Here is a 14,438-nt window from a genome sequence, read left to right as displayed (position 1 = left end):
GCCCCCTACTCCCGCCTTGGCAGAGCACACTGCCTGGCATTGAGCAGACACTCAAAATTCCAGCCGGCAGATTGGTGAAGGAACACCAAGGGGTGCGTGAACACGTGTATGTCTGCACGCTATGCTCTGGCTGCTGGCTCCATACTAACTCATGTACTACGAACACTGGGAACATAAGCTGGAGCTGTGGTTCCCACACCATGCACTCAGGTGCCCCAAGAACTCGGGTACGACATTACAGTTTAAATTTTCAGAGGTAACAAAGTGACATCTGTCCAACACTGTGAGGACCTTCAGTTCAGTGTAGTTCGGTCTGAACACTCGGTCATGCCACAGTCCTCTCAATGGCATCCTATCTTTGTAGAGCCAGAGGGAAGGCTTGTTGGATGCTGTGATGAAGCTTAAGTACCACCCAAGATCAATGGAGAGGCATGGAAATGAGGCTGGCAGTGCCCAATCTATTCCCAAGTTTTGAGAAGTTATGCAGTACACAGAAGATTCATACATATGACTTTTAAAGAATAAAGATATTATTTCTTTTAGGTTGATATGCATTATTTTTTCAAGCTGCTACTTCAAGTGTCAGGTCACAACACTTGCTAAGTTGTCAGGACCTACCAAATTCATAAAAAGAACTGTAAGGTATTTCTTTTGACCTGGGGGCACTATAACAACGTCAATGTAACACTAAGGACACTATAGACCAAGAAAATTTGGAATTTGCATTACAGGACAGCTGAAGTGCTCAGGAAATTCCAGTATCTTATTTTAGCCTGCCTTCTGCGTGCAGGAGAGTGATGCTGAAATTCAAGCTTTACTATGTTGTATAAGAATCTAGCTGCTGTTTTTCTGAATTTCCTAGGAATTTTTTATACACTCTCATCCTGATGTTTCATTTCTTCGGATCCTGACATTCCTGTCACTTTTGGTCATCTTCATTCCAGCAAGAACTTCCCTGTTAATTCAACAGCCTGTTCCTTATCAATTTCAGCACAACAAATTTGAGCACGTCGTTCCAGTGCCTAAAATGCTTTGAAGGTTCCCACTGCTCCAGCATCAGGCAGGGCCTTGTTCTGCCTGGCAGAATGAACCTCCACACTTCCATAGGCCTCAGGTCTCCTCCCAAACCATGACTCTAGGGAATGGCCCCTTCCACCCACCGACATTCTCTACACCCCAACGCTTCCCAAGCTTCAGAGGCCCCTGGAAGCTCTACTCCACTGAAGAGAGACATTCATCCACTTAAATCTCACCTCAGCTCAGCCATAACAGGAGTGACTTCAACAGCCTTCAAGAAATGTCAACGAGCATCTATCAGACAAATAAACTTGTTCTCCCCGAAACACTCTACTACTACAGTAAAGAAACAACCCGAAGAACATTCCTTCTTGTTCAAAAACATGTCAAGAGATCTTCAACATGCAAGAAAGCATGATACAAGCTCACCTTCAGAAAGAACCAGGAGCAGCTCCATTTCCCAGTCCATGCTTGCCCACACTCTTGCTGTATCAAGGGTTCTCTCTTCTTTTTTAAAAAATTTTAATCTCTTCCAACTCTTAGCCAAAAATCTCATTTCCTTGCTTATGTAATCAAAATACATTTTCCTATGTTTTCTGGTGATTTACAATGCTTTATTTGCAAACCGCTTGTTCTATGTTTTGCCTCTCTTTTTAATTAGGCATTATTCCTTACTGCTCAATTAGAAAGAAATATCACAATATGCACATTAACTCTGTTATATACATTGCAAATATATATCCCCGTTTGCTTTCTTTCTTTTCATTGAAGTTTCTGTTTGACTTTCAGACTTCTCAATTCTGTTCTTTATAGTTTTTGATTGTAAACTTCTTTCTCATGCAAAGATTCTATAAATCATCACCTTTGAGAAGTCCGTGAAATATCTAATCTTTGTCACTGTCTTCAAGTATAATTAAGACTTTTAACATTTTAGACTTGAATCCATATGAAATTAACTGTGGTGAACAGTAAGGGCCAGGAACCCAGCTCTCCCCTCTCCCCAAGGTTACTACTTGTCCCAATGCTGGTTATTAAATAACACAATCCTTCCTCCACTGACTTGAGATGCAATTAGGACTCCATTCCTTCTCAACTTCCTTCGTGGAACTCCTTTAACCCACTGCTCCTTCATCACATATCCTTTCACAGACCAGCATACTCTATTCTTGTGGCTTTAACCATCACTCATAACTAACGTGCTAATGGTAAAGAACCCACCTGCCCGTCCAGGAGACGTGAGAGATGTGGGTTCTATTCCTGGGTCAGGAAGATCCACTGAAGGAGGGCATAACAACCCACTCCAGTATTCTTGCCTGGGAAATGCCATGGACAGAAGGAGCTTGGCAGGCTATGGTCCACAGGGTGGCAGAGGTGGACACAACTGAAGCAACCTGGCATGACATGGCATAACTAATGACTTTTAAATATGTATTTCCAGAATTGTTATCTTCCCAGTTACAGATTAAGCATCGACTGGACAACTTCTTCAGAGAAGGCAATGGCACCCCACTCCAGTACTCTTGCCTGGAAAATCCCATGGACGGAGGAGCCTGGTAGGCTGCAGTCCATGGGGTCACTAAGAGTCAGACACGACTTAGCGACTCCACTTTCCCTTTTCACTTTCATGCATTGGAGAAGGAAATGGCAACCCACTCCAGTGTTCTTGCCTGGAGAATCCCAGGGACGGGGGAGCCTGGTGGGCTGCCATCTATGGGGTCGCACAGAGTCGGACACGACTGAAGCGACTTAGCAGCAGCAGCAGGACAACTTCTTATCTGCAGAAACCCATGCAAATGAGGTCTTTGAGGAATGACAAAATATTTTGATGCTACATACCCACTTAGATATTTCACAGATTCCTCAAAAACTCCACATGTGCAGAATTAAACTCATTTCCTCTTCCAAACCTACCCCCTGCCAAGCCCTATTCCCATGCACAGCACCAGCCTCTCCTGGGTCACACTCAACTTCTCCCCACTCCTTCCACCTATTCACCAGTTCTACCTCCAAAACATGCCTTGACTCTTTGCCCTAGAACCTACCCCTACTTCCACCCCCACTGCTCTGGCAGGCCCTCATCAGAATCTCTGCCACAGGTCACCCACATCACTACCTGACTAATCCCATGGTCTTGGGCAGGGGCTTCCCACAGTCCATCTTCCAGTGTCTCACCTAGCTCTGAACAGCATGACCGTGTAAGTTTCATCATCATCCAAACTTTAGGCTGAATGCCTGGAGGCTGTCACATCTACCGCCCTTCTACTCCTGTCCGTGGGGCGTCTCTGCCTCCTGGCTCTTTCCAAGACACTGATGGTCTCCTGATGTTCCTGCTGCATCAGGTCGCATTTCTACTTTGGTCATTTATCACATCGTACCAGTATCTCAAAGATTATTCTTGCCCTCCTTCCCACCCCCATTAAAAGTTACCTAAGAGCAGAGATTCATCTCAACAACACTCCTGCATCTAAGAGAGCTTTATATGCAATACATGCTTTATTTAGTGAACTGAACAAATCCACCCAAATGGCACCTTGGGTAAAGACTTACAATATTTTGATGATACCCAATTACTTCTTTACATTCTGAAGAGAAAGCTGAATACTATGCTTTTGAATGGATCTATCTGCTATAGATCAATTTATGAATTAAAAAAACAATATTGGCTCATACTGCTAGAGGATTTTTTAAAAAACAGATGAAATAAAACTATCCTTAAAGCTCTTTCTAAACTCTAAAATGAAAAAATTGATAATTATATCATAGTTTTGAGCTGGTGAAATGGTGGGTTTAGCTGAGTCAACCTTAATATGTAATTCATAACTACTATTTTTCAGATATCATGCATTGTTTATGTATTATTTACAAAAGGCAAGGCACTGTTTTAAGTTCTTCAAATCCAAAAGTGGATTTACTCCCCATAACAACATTATGGAGGTCATATCATGCTTGTCCTTCTTTGTATAACAAGAAAAATGAGGCACAGAGAGGTTTCTGACATTTGCTCGAGGTCACACAGCTAGTCAGGAGCGGAACTTGGATTTAGATCCAGGTCTGATTACAAATCTCATGTCTAGACCATTCCACTAAATGTGGAGCAGAAGTCACTGAAGTGGGGCAGTGGGTCCAGGGCTCCAGTCCCCATTCCACTCACTAGGCAGCAGGCATGGGGCCTTGGACAAAGCCCTTCATATCTCTAAAATCACACAGCTATGACCCAGGGCCCTACAGCTGTTTTCCTCATGGGATACCTTCCCTGTCACGTCTGTGAACTGGGAGATCTAGAATGTGAACAGCAATGCTGCTCCCCAACCCTGGTCAGCTGAGCGTTGCTCCTGGTGGAAATACCCCTCACTCTACTAAGCCCTTCCAACCATCACAGCAGGCCAAAGGTCAGGCAGTCAGTGTCAGGGGGCAACACAGCAAACAGCTACCATCTTACTATTCTCCTTCCAGCTCAAAGTACATTTCCAATTGGTCAGCTACGCCTCAGCAGGTACTGAGACATACCACAAGGGCCAGCCTGATGAAGGGGGCGACGCTGGCCCCAGGAGTGCAGTGAGGATGGGAAAGCTGTGGTGGGCAGCCCCCAGTCAGCACCTTACTTCCAGATAACCACCAGGCAGGAGAGTCTGGTGGAGTCACAGATCATCAAGGTTTTCACAAAGAGGCAGAAATGCAGGGGTTTTGGTGTCCCCCCCCACCCCATTTAATGTGAAATCTTTATTTTTAAATGTTGGCAACTAATTCCTTCTTCAAAAATCAGTAGGTAAGCCAAACAAAACACATTTGCAGGCCAACTACAATTCTTAAGGCACCAGTTAGCAACCTGTTTCAGAATGTATCAGCATGAAAAAAATTTTTGTCTTGCTGTGGAATAACCCTAAAATATAAACTGAAGACATATATTTCAGGGCACAGATATTGACCAAAATGTGCCTACATGTTTTCTTAACATTCTTCAGAGTTGGAATTTGAAGACTCCCTTCTCCAAAAGAATTCAAATACCTTTTCAATTGGTTGTATTCTTTAATTCCAGATCTTAATATCCCAGGCATCATTTTAGAATACGAATGCTTGTCAAAAAAACAAATGAAAACTGAAATAAAACCTTGAGCATCTGACCAGGGTTATAAGGTCTTCTGAGCATGAGGAAGCACAGCACTTACCTAACGTTACACTTGCGTCTTCTACATAAGGTGGAACAGAGTGTGACAAACAGATCCTGAAATAATTGGCATTTGTCAAAACTATCCTGGAAAGGGGCATTCATCAGGACAGCAGATACTATCGGCCAGAGACACCCAAGCTTGACGTTGATCCCGGATAAGATTACAAAACACATTAGGCAAGGAGCCCTAATTCAATGCAATCCAGCCCCACCTAACCCCTTACTTGACGAGGCCAATGAGTTGGAAAAGCCAGTGTCAGAATCGGACACAAAGGGTTTGGCTCTGAAAAGACCTTTCCTGACATCTGAAAGGTGTTTATGAGCAAGATGGAGGGATATAGGTTGTATACAAAGAGGGACGAGGGCTCTTTCCCAACGTGATCAGTCCTACCCAAGGGGTGCTAATTAATCTATGATGCCAGGCTAGATGAAGATTATGGAAAGATGTGGCAGACTTCTGTTTTCCTTGACATTTTCATTAATGAAATGGAAGATGATACAGGAATCATATTCATCAAATTTGTGGACCAAAAAATGGGCAAAATAACAAATATACTGGATGCAATAATGACGATTCTTATAATTAATTTAACAAACTAATTCAATAAGATAAATTTAGCATTAATAATTTCAGGGTCTCAAATAAAATGATGGTGGTAATGACAGTAACACATAAAAATTGTACAGTTTGGAGGAGATGTGACTTAACAGCAACATGTGGAAAAAACAAAACCAAAAAACCACTGGTTGAAGTGGGCCAATAATGTAATAGAACTGCCAAAATAACAAGAAGAGGGCTAACTCTACCGTCTGCTTATTTTATCATAATGTCTGAAATCTTGTCCTCTTGTGGTATTAAAATTGAGGGATTCATTTTTAGTCTAAAAAATAAGTAGATAATCTAACATTAAAGTATTATTAATATAAAATATAAGCTATTACTGTTATCTTTATTACTGTCCAAATTATTATAAATTCTTACTTCAATATAAACCATACTCTAAGTTTTCGTATCTTTTCTCTCCACTGGTGCAATCTACTCCCTATTTTTCCCCCAGCTCTACTGGGATATAATGTGACAAACAAAACTGTATGGATGTGAAGTACACAACGTGATGATTCAATATGTATATGTGTACAATGTGAAATGATTACCACAACCAAGCTCATGTCACCTCACAGCGGTCTTCTCTTCTGGGTGTAGCAAAAATGCTTAGGATTTACTCTCGTAACAAATTCCAGGTATACTATACTGTACAGTAGTATTAACTATCAATTCCCAGACTTCATCCTATAACTGAAAGTTTTTGCCTTTTCACCAACACCTTTAGCTTAAGTGGCGACCTCCTCACTTCCACTTCACCTACTCCGTTTTCTAACCACCCACACTAAGGATCACTTGAGCTTTTAAACTTGTAAGGGTAAGGCATCAGCAGATTAAACACACTGAACGCCTTCACTGACTAGCAAACTCTGGGAGAGAGTGAAGGACAGGGAAACCTGGCGTGCTGCACTCCCCGGGCTCGCCAAGAGTCAGACACGACTTAGTCACTGACTAGAAGTTTAAGAGAAGGGTGTGATGGATTGAGCCTGGGGAGAACAGAGTCATTACTGCTGCACATTTCATTATTAGGAAACACTGCCTCAACATTATTAGGAAAATAAAGACAAATTTCTAGGGCCAGGCCTGGCTGGGGCCCTGTTGGGGCATCTTCCCTTTGGTCTACACTCCTGCCAGGTCGCTGGATTCCTGGATTCCAGGTTGCTGGATTCCCAGGCCTCCCTGACACAACCTGGAGTCACCCTCTGAAGCACTGGTCTCACATCCCTGAAATCTGCCCTGGCTCTCCCTGGCCTTGGAGAAGGTGCCAGCTGTCATCATGGCAGGAGGCTCTCTGCTGTTCCAAGCTAACTTCAGGCCTTTGCCCGCACTGGCCCTATATTCAAGTTCCAACAAAAGCACCAGGCTCTTCTGTCCTCTGTGTCATTGAACACCTTACCCTCTACCCAGAATGTCTTTCCCACTCCACTCTTCCTTATCCACTTAACAAACACCAACTTGTCCTTCAAAACTCAGCTCACACTACTCCTGATCCAACCTTCCTCAGTGTCTTTCCTTATGGATTCCCCAAACTGAGACAAATTTCAGTTGCCAAGCATCCAGTGTTGTCTACCATGCAGCAGAATTAAGAAGAAAGTAAAAATATCAAATATTTCTTATGGCTTTTATCAAAAGCATAAAGACAAAAGGCAGATCACACCCACTCAGCAACATCTGTGACCTCTTCTGTCGCTGTAAGCATTAGAGTTTGATCCCAGCAATGCAGCCCATGGAATGCATGAGTACAGCAATCACAACTTTGATGATTTGTGAACTGAAAAGTTCCAAAACACAGTTGTAATTTATTGAAGCTGGCATTTGAGAAAACAGTGAGTTGGCTAAACTCTACACCCAGCCAACAGAGCCAACAGTCTAATGTCTACAGGTCAACACAGCTTTGTTGCTCTCCATTTACTATCACATACTCAGTATATCTCAATACAGGTAAAGAGTATTTGTGACAAGGGAACCCCCAACCCCAATAAAAACAAGAAAGCCAATTGCTGTTTCCAGCAGAGGCCAGGGGAGCAGAGTGGGCCATGGAAAGCAGAGGTACAGATGGAAAAAAATTTAAGATAAAGAAGGAATAAAATGTCAGCTTTGCGAGTGGCACCAATCTGTGACATGACTTCTACATGCATTCTCCACAGGAATAAGAAAAAAGTGATTTATGATACCATCTTATCTTATTAGGCTATATGAAAAAAATAAAATGCAAGGTCAATATTTTGTCAAAAGGTCCTGAGACATTTTTCATGAACACTGAGGGTTTATTTTATATCAAAATATTTACAGCTGCTACCAACTTTAAAAGAACTGTCTTGACTCAAAAAACAAATTACAAAATTAATGTATTTTGATATAACTGTCAAATGGAAACCTCACTTTAAACCGCAGGTTTTATTGCCTCATCCTCAGTGAGACCATGTGCTAGAATTTTTCAAATGGTATATCCATGGATATCCATCCATCCTAAATTCATGAGTAGGAACCTATTTCAGTAATTTTACATAAAATAATCTCAAAAAGGCATGTCCTTCACAGAAGATACACAGTAGCAATTTTAAGACTCTTAGCCCAGGATATTCTAACAGATGTGTAACACAAGTCATCACTAAATCATCAGAGAATGTCAAGGTGAAATAACCTAGTCAGCACCTCATGTACTTGGTGGATCAAGCAGGAGGCAATGGCTGTGTTCACTGAAAAGTAACATCACAACAGAGTTTCTTTCAAAATTGCAGGAGAGGAAATGAGGCCCACTTGACTGTCAGGCGTGGTAACACAGGCTTACTGAGTAGGTATGCCTCCTGGCCCTGGACTGCCCTGGTCACTTTCCATGCCATTCAAGTAGTGAGGGCGTGTCTGCCCTGGGCACTGCTGCCTATTTGATGCCTACCCACTGACTGGGGGGAAAAAGCCCTCAACAGTTGCTGAATGAATGAATCACATTTCATTTTAACAACTCTATGAGTAAAAGCGATTGGACCCTGACATTCAAGAACTTATCATACAGGATTGTTAAAGTCGATAACAAAAGGGGAAAAAAAGCTTTTGACTCAAAATAAAATCTCTTGGCAATAGAAAGCACTGCAGTTTTAAAGTAAATAATAACAAAGTATTTCCCAGTGACCAGAAGCAATGAAATATTTCATCAGAATGCCTTAAAATGCTTCTTACAAGAGTTGATATAAGTTATTCTGCTTAGAAATCTGTCTTAGTAGGAATACTGGCCTTAACCATAACAGAATTGTGAAGCCAAGGTAGCATTTACCTAACACATACTAGCTGTGGGCACCATGAGCTGGATATTATTATTCCCTTTTACAGGTAAGAAATCAGACACAGAAAGTGCTCAAGTTCATACAACCAGCAGATCAAAAAGGGAATCTGTTCTCATTCCCTTCACTACAAAATATGCTTTAAATGTTGGAAATCCAGGAAACCAAAAATGGTTGTTGTTTAGTCGTTAAGTCTTGTCTGACTCTTTGGCGACCCCTATGGACTGTAGCCCGCTAGACTCTAGAGTAGTCACCTGTACTTTCAACACAAAACACATAGCATTTAGTGCAGAGTCTCCCTGGCATTTTCCTACATAACAGGTAGAAAACTGAGGCTCTGACTCGCTTGCTTGAGCTCTCTCTCTGCCTCTTTCTCCAAGACCAAAAAAAACACTCCTAGATCAAGTTTCACATACTGTTTTGCAAGTTTGCCTTTTCAGTTTACAAACTCAGAATATCTTTCTACATCAATAAATACTTCCCTTACCTCAGTGTCAATGAAGAAAGAGTTTTCCATTACAGGTGTATGTCACAATTTATGTAATCAATATCCCTATTATTAGCATTTAAGTTGTTTCTAGTTTATAACTATCATAAACAAAGCTGCAAAAATCATTTTTGCAAATTAGAGGTTGGGTTTTTTGGTGTACTTTTCATGGCGGTCACCAGAATTTGGAGATGAGGTTTTTTCCTAATTTGGGAGAGAACTCCCCTGCCCAATTTTGAGATACCCCACGACGTGGGCTTCCCATCAAGGGAAGAATCACTGTGCCAGGAGAAAGCGGCTGACAGGAACACGGGGCCCACATGCCTATGTAGGCGAGAACCACTGCTATAGATTGGTCTCCATACACAGGCTTTATTTTTTTTTCCCCTTAGTTTAAATTCCTAGTGGTGGAAATGCCTGACTAAGGGACATGGCACATTTTTGAGGCTTTCGATGAGTAATGCAAAATTACCCTCCTGGAAAGTTGTAACAATTGAAAATACCCACCAGCAGCATTCGAAAGTGACAATCCCCCAAACCTAATAGTTAGCAAGATTTGTTTTTGAACAATCAAATCCCTATACGGCTCTAAGTTTCAAAAACAGTGAAACTATTGATAAAACATATCGAGAAAAATAGCAAACAATGTGGACAATAAATGTTGGATTTTACAGTATACATGTTTTCAAATACAAAATATAAAACTTTGACAGCAGATCCCAGCAGAATGAACAGAATGAATGTTAAAAAAAATCTAGTGACACTGGGCTCTGAAAAGTGCCAAGCTAGTAAGACTCCACATCTTTGTTTGCCCACCTGGTTAATATCAGGCTTCACTGTTGGGCTCTAATAGTAACATGCTCTAATGTTTACAAGAAACGAAACTCACAATTACTGCATATTCTCTCAAATTTTATAAGTACTATCTTATAGTTAAGGTGCAATCTTAAGTTCTCAAAATTCCTACATATTCACTTAGTCAATAAATATCTGAATGTCTACTGTGGGCTGGGCACTGTTCTATGGAGACACAGCAGTGAACCCCACGGATCCCTTGCTGTTCCAGAGTGGAGCGCAGAGCCCTGCAGTTAGGAATTAGCAAATCATAGTTAAAATGCCAGTCTGGAACTACTGAATTCTTAGGCAAATGAAAACACCTCTGGGGCTTGGTTTCTTTGGTAGTAAACTTACAGTTGACCAGAAGATCTAAGGCCCTTTCTGGCTCTTAAATTCTATACCTTCTTTGGTTTTGTTTGAATGCTTAAGCTCCTACTGCTGTCAGTACTTTGCATTTTAAGCTACATACAGGACTACATATAGTCCTTCCTTAGAAATCCAAACCAGGCTCTCAGTCCCTTCCTCCCGAATTTTACATCTAGAGTAAAACTCTGGTGATCCAGGTAACTTCAAGGGATAATACAGGATCAGGTTTCACACAGATGAAGATTTATGCTCCCAATTTAACTGTTTCTCTGAAAAGGATCCTAAAACGTTCTTGTGTCCTTCGCTTTTGCACTGCACTATAAATACTACAGCATGAAACGTGAAACAGGAGCCAGCGGTGTGGCGGCCGGTCTCCAGGCCTGTGGCTGGGAAGGCTGCACCCAGCTTTAAGGGGGCGCGCTGGCAGCTGCAGCACTGGGGCTGTGGTGGTGGAGTCTCGCCTCGCTCCAGCTTACTCTCACCCCCAAGTCACAGGCACATGCTGTCTACAGGATGTCTGCAAGTCACGGCCCCACCAGCATTTCTAACAGGAGAAATGGGGGCATGCCTTCTGCCACCACTTGTTATTTTCCACCACATGCTCCCACCACCACCATTTCAACTGTCCTCCAATCCAGGGTCTCCTTGGAGAAGCCTGCTTCTGCGAGCTGTGAGAGGAAGGCAAGGGGCCTCAGTATCCCAAGTCACCCTTAGAGAAGAACCACACACTTTCTATAAGCATTAGCACCTTTCTGGAGTCTTTCCGGATATACCACTTAATAATATAGGTGCAGATTCTCAGCTTTGGGTATGTGATTTCAAGTCTTCCTCTGTACTTGCCCTACAAACCAGAAGAATGTGTAGAGGCAAGGTTTTCTCACATTTCTGCAAAAGTACATGAAAAACTCACCTACTAAAAGGTTTTATTCAACTTCCAACATAAAAGCATAAAACAGTAACTGATATACACAACGTCTGCCCACAGAAGCAAACAGGAGCAGCCAGGACTGGTAAGAATGTATGTGTTGTCAGTTGTGGACAATGTAAAGTCAACCTAAAGTCCTGCATCTCTAAAGTCCACAAAGGAAATGTAAAGGTAGTAGTACCTGCAATTTGACTTGAGCACCTAGGCCTGTACATGTTCCAGTGACCTATAAAACAGATGCTTACGGGCGTCTGTTAGTTTGCCTGAAGAGTTTTTGCTGCAAGGAGACTGACAAAAGACAAAAGGAACTTGATTTAAGATTTCAGAGTCACAGATTCCATCCTTCACATAGCATGTGCCCAGAGCTTATGAGAGAATGCTGGAAGATACAATTATCTTACATGGGAGCAGCTTATTGGGTTCAGGTATCAACCAATTAGAACAGGAAATAAAAATATCAAATCCCCTCATTCTGCAAGATCCCAGCTACTGATGTTGGACAGGACTTCAAAAGTCACAGTTAAGAAAAAGACAACAGATTCTAATTAGGCGCCTACAACAATTGCTTGGCACAACACTCAATTCCCAAGATTTCAATTAATCTAAAGGAACATATATTTAGAATGACAAACAGATTAGAAGTTGGGAAGAGGAAATACCACAGTTCCTGATACTCCCTAAAATAGAACAGGCACACATTCTTCCTGTGAGAATAAAAGTACCTGCATAAAGCACATATATTTTATGGGCTCATTAGTCTGTAATCTGCCCCCAAAGAATTCAAACATTCACTATACTAAAAAAGGCCTCTCTGAAATTTTTACACTTAAGCAAAGGGCTAATACACTGAAATCAAAGATGGAACTTCTGACTGAATTACTCAGAAATCACTATAATGTCCTAGAAAATTAGGCACATTTTTAAGGCTTCATAGTTTAATTTCAGGGAACAGAAACAAAATGCAACTCACTTAAAACAACAATCTGAGAAGATGCTTTAACAGTGGGATGGATCTGGTAATGTCAAGGGCCACAGCCAAGATGGAGAAAACTCAGCTCAAAGACTCCCAAATCTAAGAATTTTGAGAAAAACCAGACAAGATTATTTCTTAAACTGATTATTAGTTAATTCTCTAAATATTCACAGCACATTATAACCCAGGCTAAGCAATGAAGCAGGAGCAGATCCACAACTGCCCTCCTGGAGCTTCCAGCAGGTGGAGGAACCCCACCATCCAAGGTCTCCCTCCCACGTCACTGAACCTTCCTTGCCATTTGCAAACGCCCAGGACATCCATCCCAGCACCTGCTCTCTCGGGCCACTTTTTGATCAGAAACTCCAGCCACACTGGCAGCCGTCTGTTCCTCTGGTGTGCGAGGCTCGGTCCCACCGCCTGGCCTTGGCACAAGCCATGCCCTCTGCGTATGTCATGCCCTCTGCCTGAGCCACCACTCCTCCAGATCTCCAAGAACACACTCAACTCTCGGTTTAAATTTCTTCACCTCAGAGAGGCTTCCAGAGCTGCTCAGTCTAAAACAGTGGCCCCACCCTGCATCTCTTTATCCCAGCAACGCTATTTTATCACTTCTCCAGCATGTCTCACTCTGATCTTATTGTCTTTATTGCTTCTCTGGTTTTTATCCATCTCCCTCACTAAGAGGTGAACTCATTAGAATGGGGTCTCTGTCCTGTGCATTGCTACATTCTTAGTCTCTAGAAAGTTGCCTGGGATGTAACACATGCTCAGTAAATACTTATTTAAGAAGAGCAAATACAGCCAATATTAGCAGTTTTGTACAATGACAGGTACTAAATAACAAAGGAAAAACAAAACACCTTAAACATGAAAAGGTTTCCGTGGTCATTTAAAAAAAGGATTATTATAGTTTCTTACATTAGCTCTAGAAACACTTTCAAAAATAAGCATAATGGAAATATAAAGCTCAACACTGAATAATACTCAAATTTTATAATGTATTTGGCTCAACTGCTAGCTAGCATTAGTCTTACTTCTACAATTTATTGTTTTAAAAGCACTCTAAAAGACCTCAATTTTTAATTTAAAAGGGCCAAATATTTTCTAAAAGCATACTCCTCCTTAGGAGTAATGAGTAACCTTCTCCCAAAATGTACAATCTATAAACATATTATAGCAACAGAGATACCAGTGATCATTTGCAGAAGGCAGGGGTGTCGGTGCCTAATGGCAAACAAGTTTTATGAAACACAACCAGCCTTTATCTCAACCTAACCAAAGGTATGAGCCTCTTCTCTATGTTCAAAATATTTAAACTCCTAAGAATTTTTCTTACAGATTATTCTTAAAATTTTATATCTGTTCTTCTATTTCTTTTGTTGAGACAAAGAGCCAAGGTGTTAATCAAGGAATACCACCTTAGTAACTGGCCCTGGTGTCTCATGCTTCACCACAAAGACACCAGAGACCCTTATGGATCACTTTGAAATTATATAAAAGGAAAGAGTATACACTGGAGAGAAGGGGCATTCATTTCCTGGAACATGATGCAAAGAAATAAGTTACCACTGCCTTTGGGAATAATTGAAATTCACTTAAAAACCTCAGAAACTAATGTTTTACAACAGTTCTATAGCAAAATAGTAGAAATACTACACATACCTCAATAAAGAAGAGGTTAAATAAAGGATGGCTCATCGTTAATGGAGTACTCTGCAGCTGTTGGAGAATGAGACAGCTCTTAGGTACTGATGTAGAGACTGCCAAGATTTAGTACTGT

The 14,438-nt window shown here is 41.5% G+C and overlaps 1 protein-coding gene across 10 annotated transcripts in view; it reads right to left on the bottom strand.

Annotated features, from left to right (window-relative positions):
• The window catches only part of LIFR (LIF receptor subunit alpha), a 186,035-nt gene that overhangs the window by 61,668 nt on the left and 109,929 nt on the right, over window positions 1-14,438 (bottom strand). For 2 of the 10 annotated variants that reach the window (XM_025270588.3, XM_025270584.3), the window contains exon 2: window positions 14,321-14,377. The exons of 6 other annotated variants lie outside the window; for them this stretch is intronic. The gene's annotated coding sequence lies outside the window, so the exon portion shown is untranslated. Of the gene's footprint in view, window positions 1-12,652; window positions 14,242-14,320; window positions 14,378-14,438 lie in introns of those variants that run through there. 2 more of the 10 variants (XM_025270589.3, XM_025270585.3) reach the window with 2 other exon arrangements.

Source organism: Bubalus bubalis, chromosome 19, assembly GCF_019923935.1.
Source record: "Bubalus bubalis isolate 160015118507 breed Murrah chromosome 19, NDDB_SH_1, whole genome shotgun sequence".
Lineage (NCBI taxonomy): Eukaryota > Metazoa > Chordata > Mammalia > Artiodactyla > Bovidae > Bubalus > Bubalus bubalis.
The sequence above is the reverse complement of the archived record's forward strand: the minus strand, read 5'-3'. Positions and strand labels throughout refer to the sequence as shown.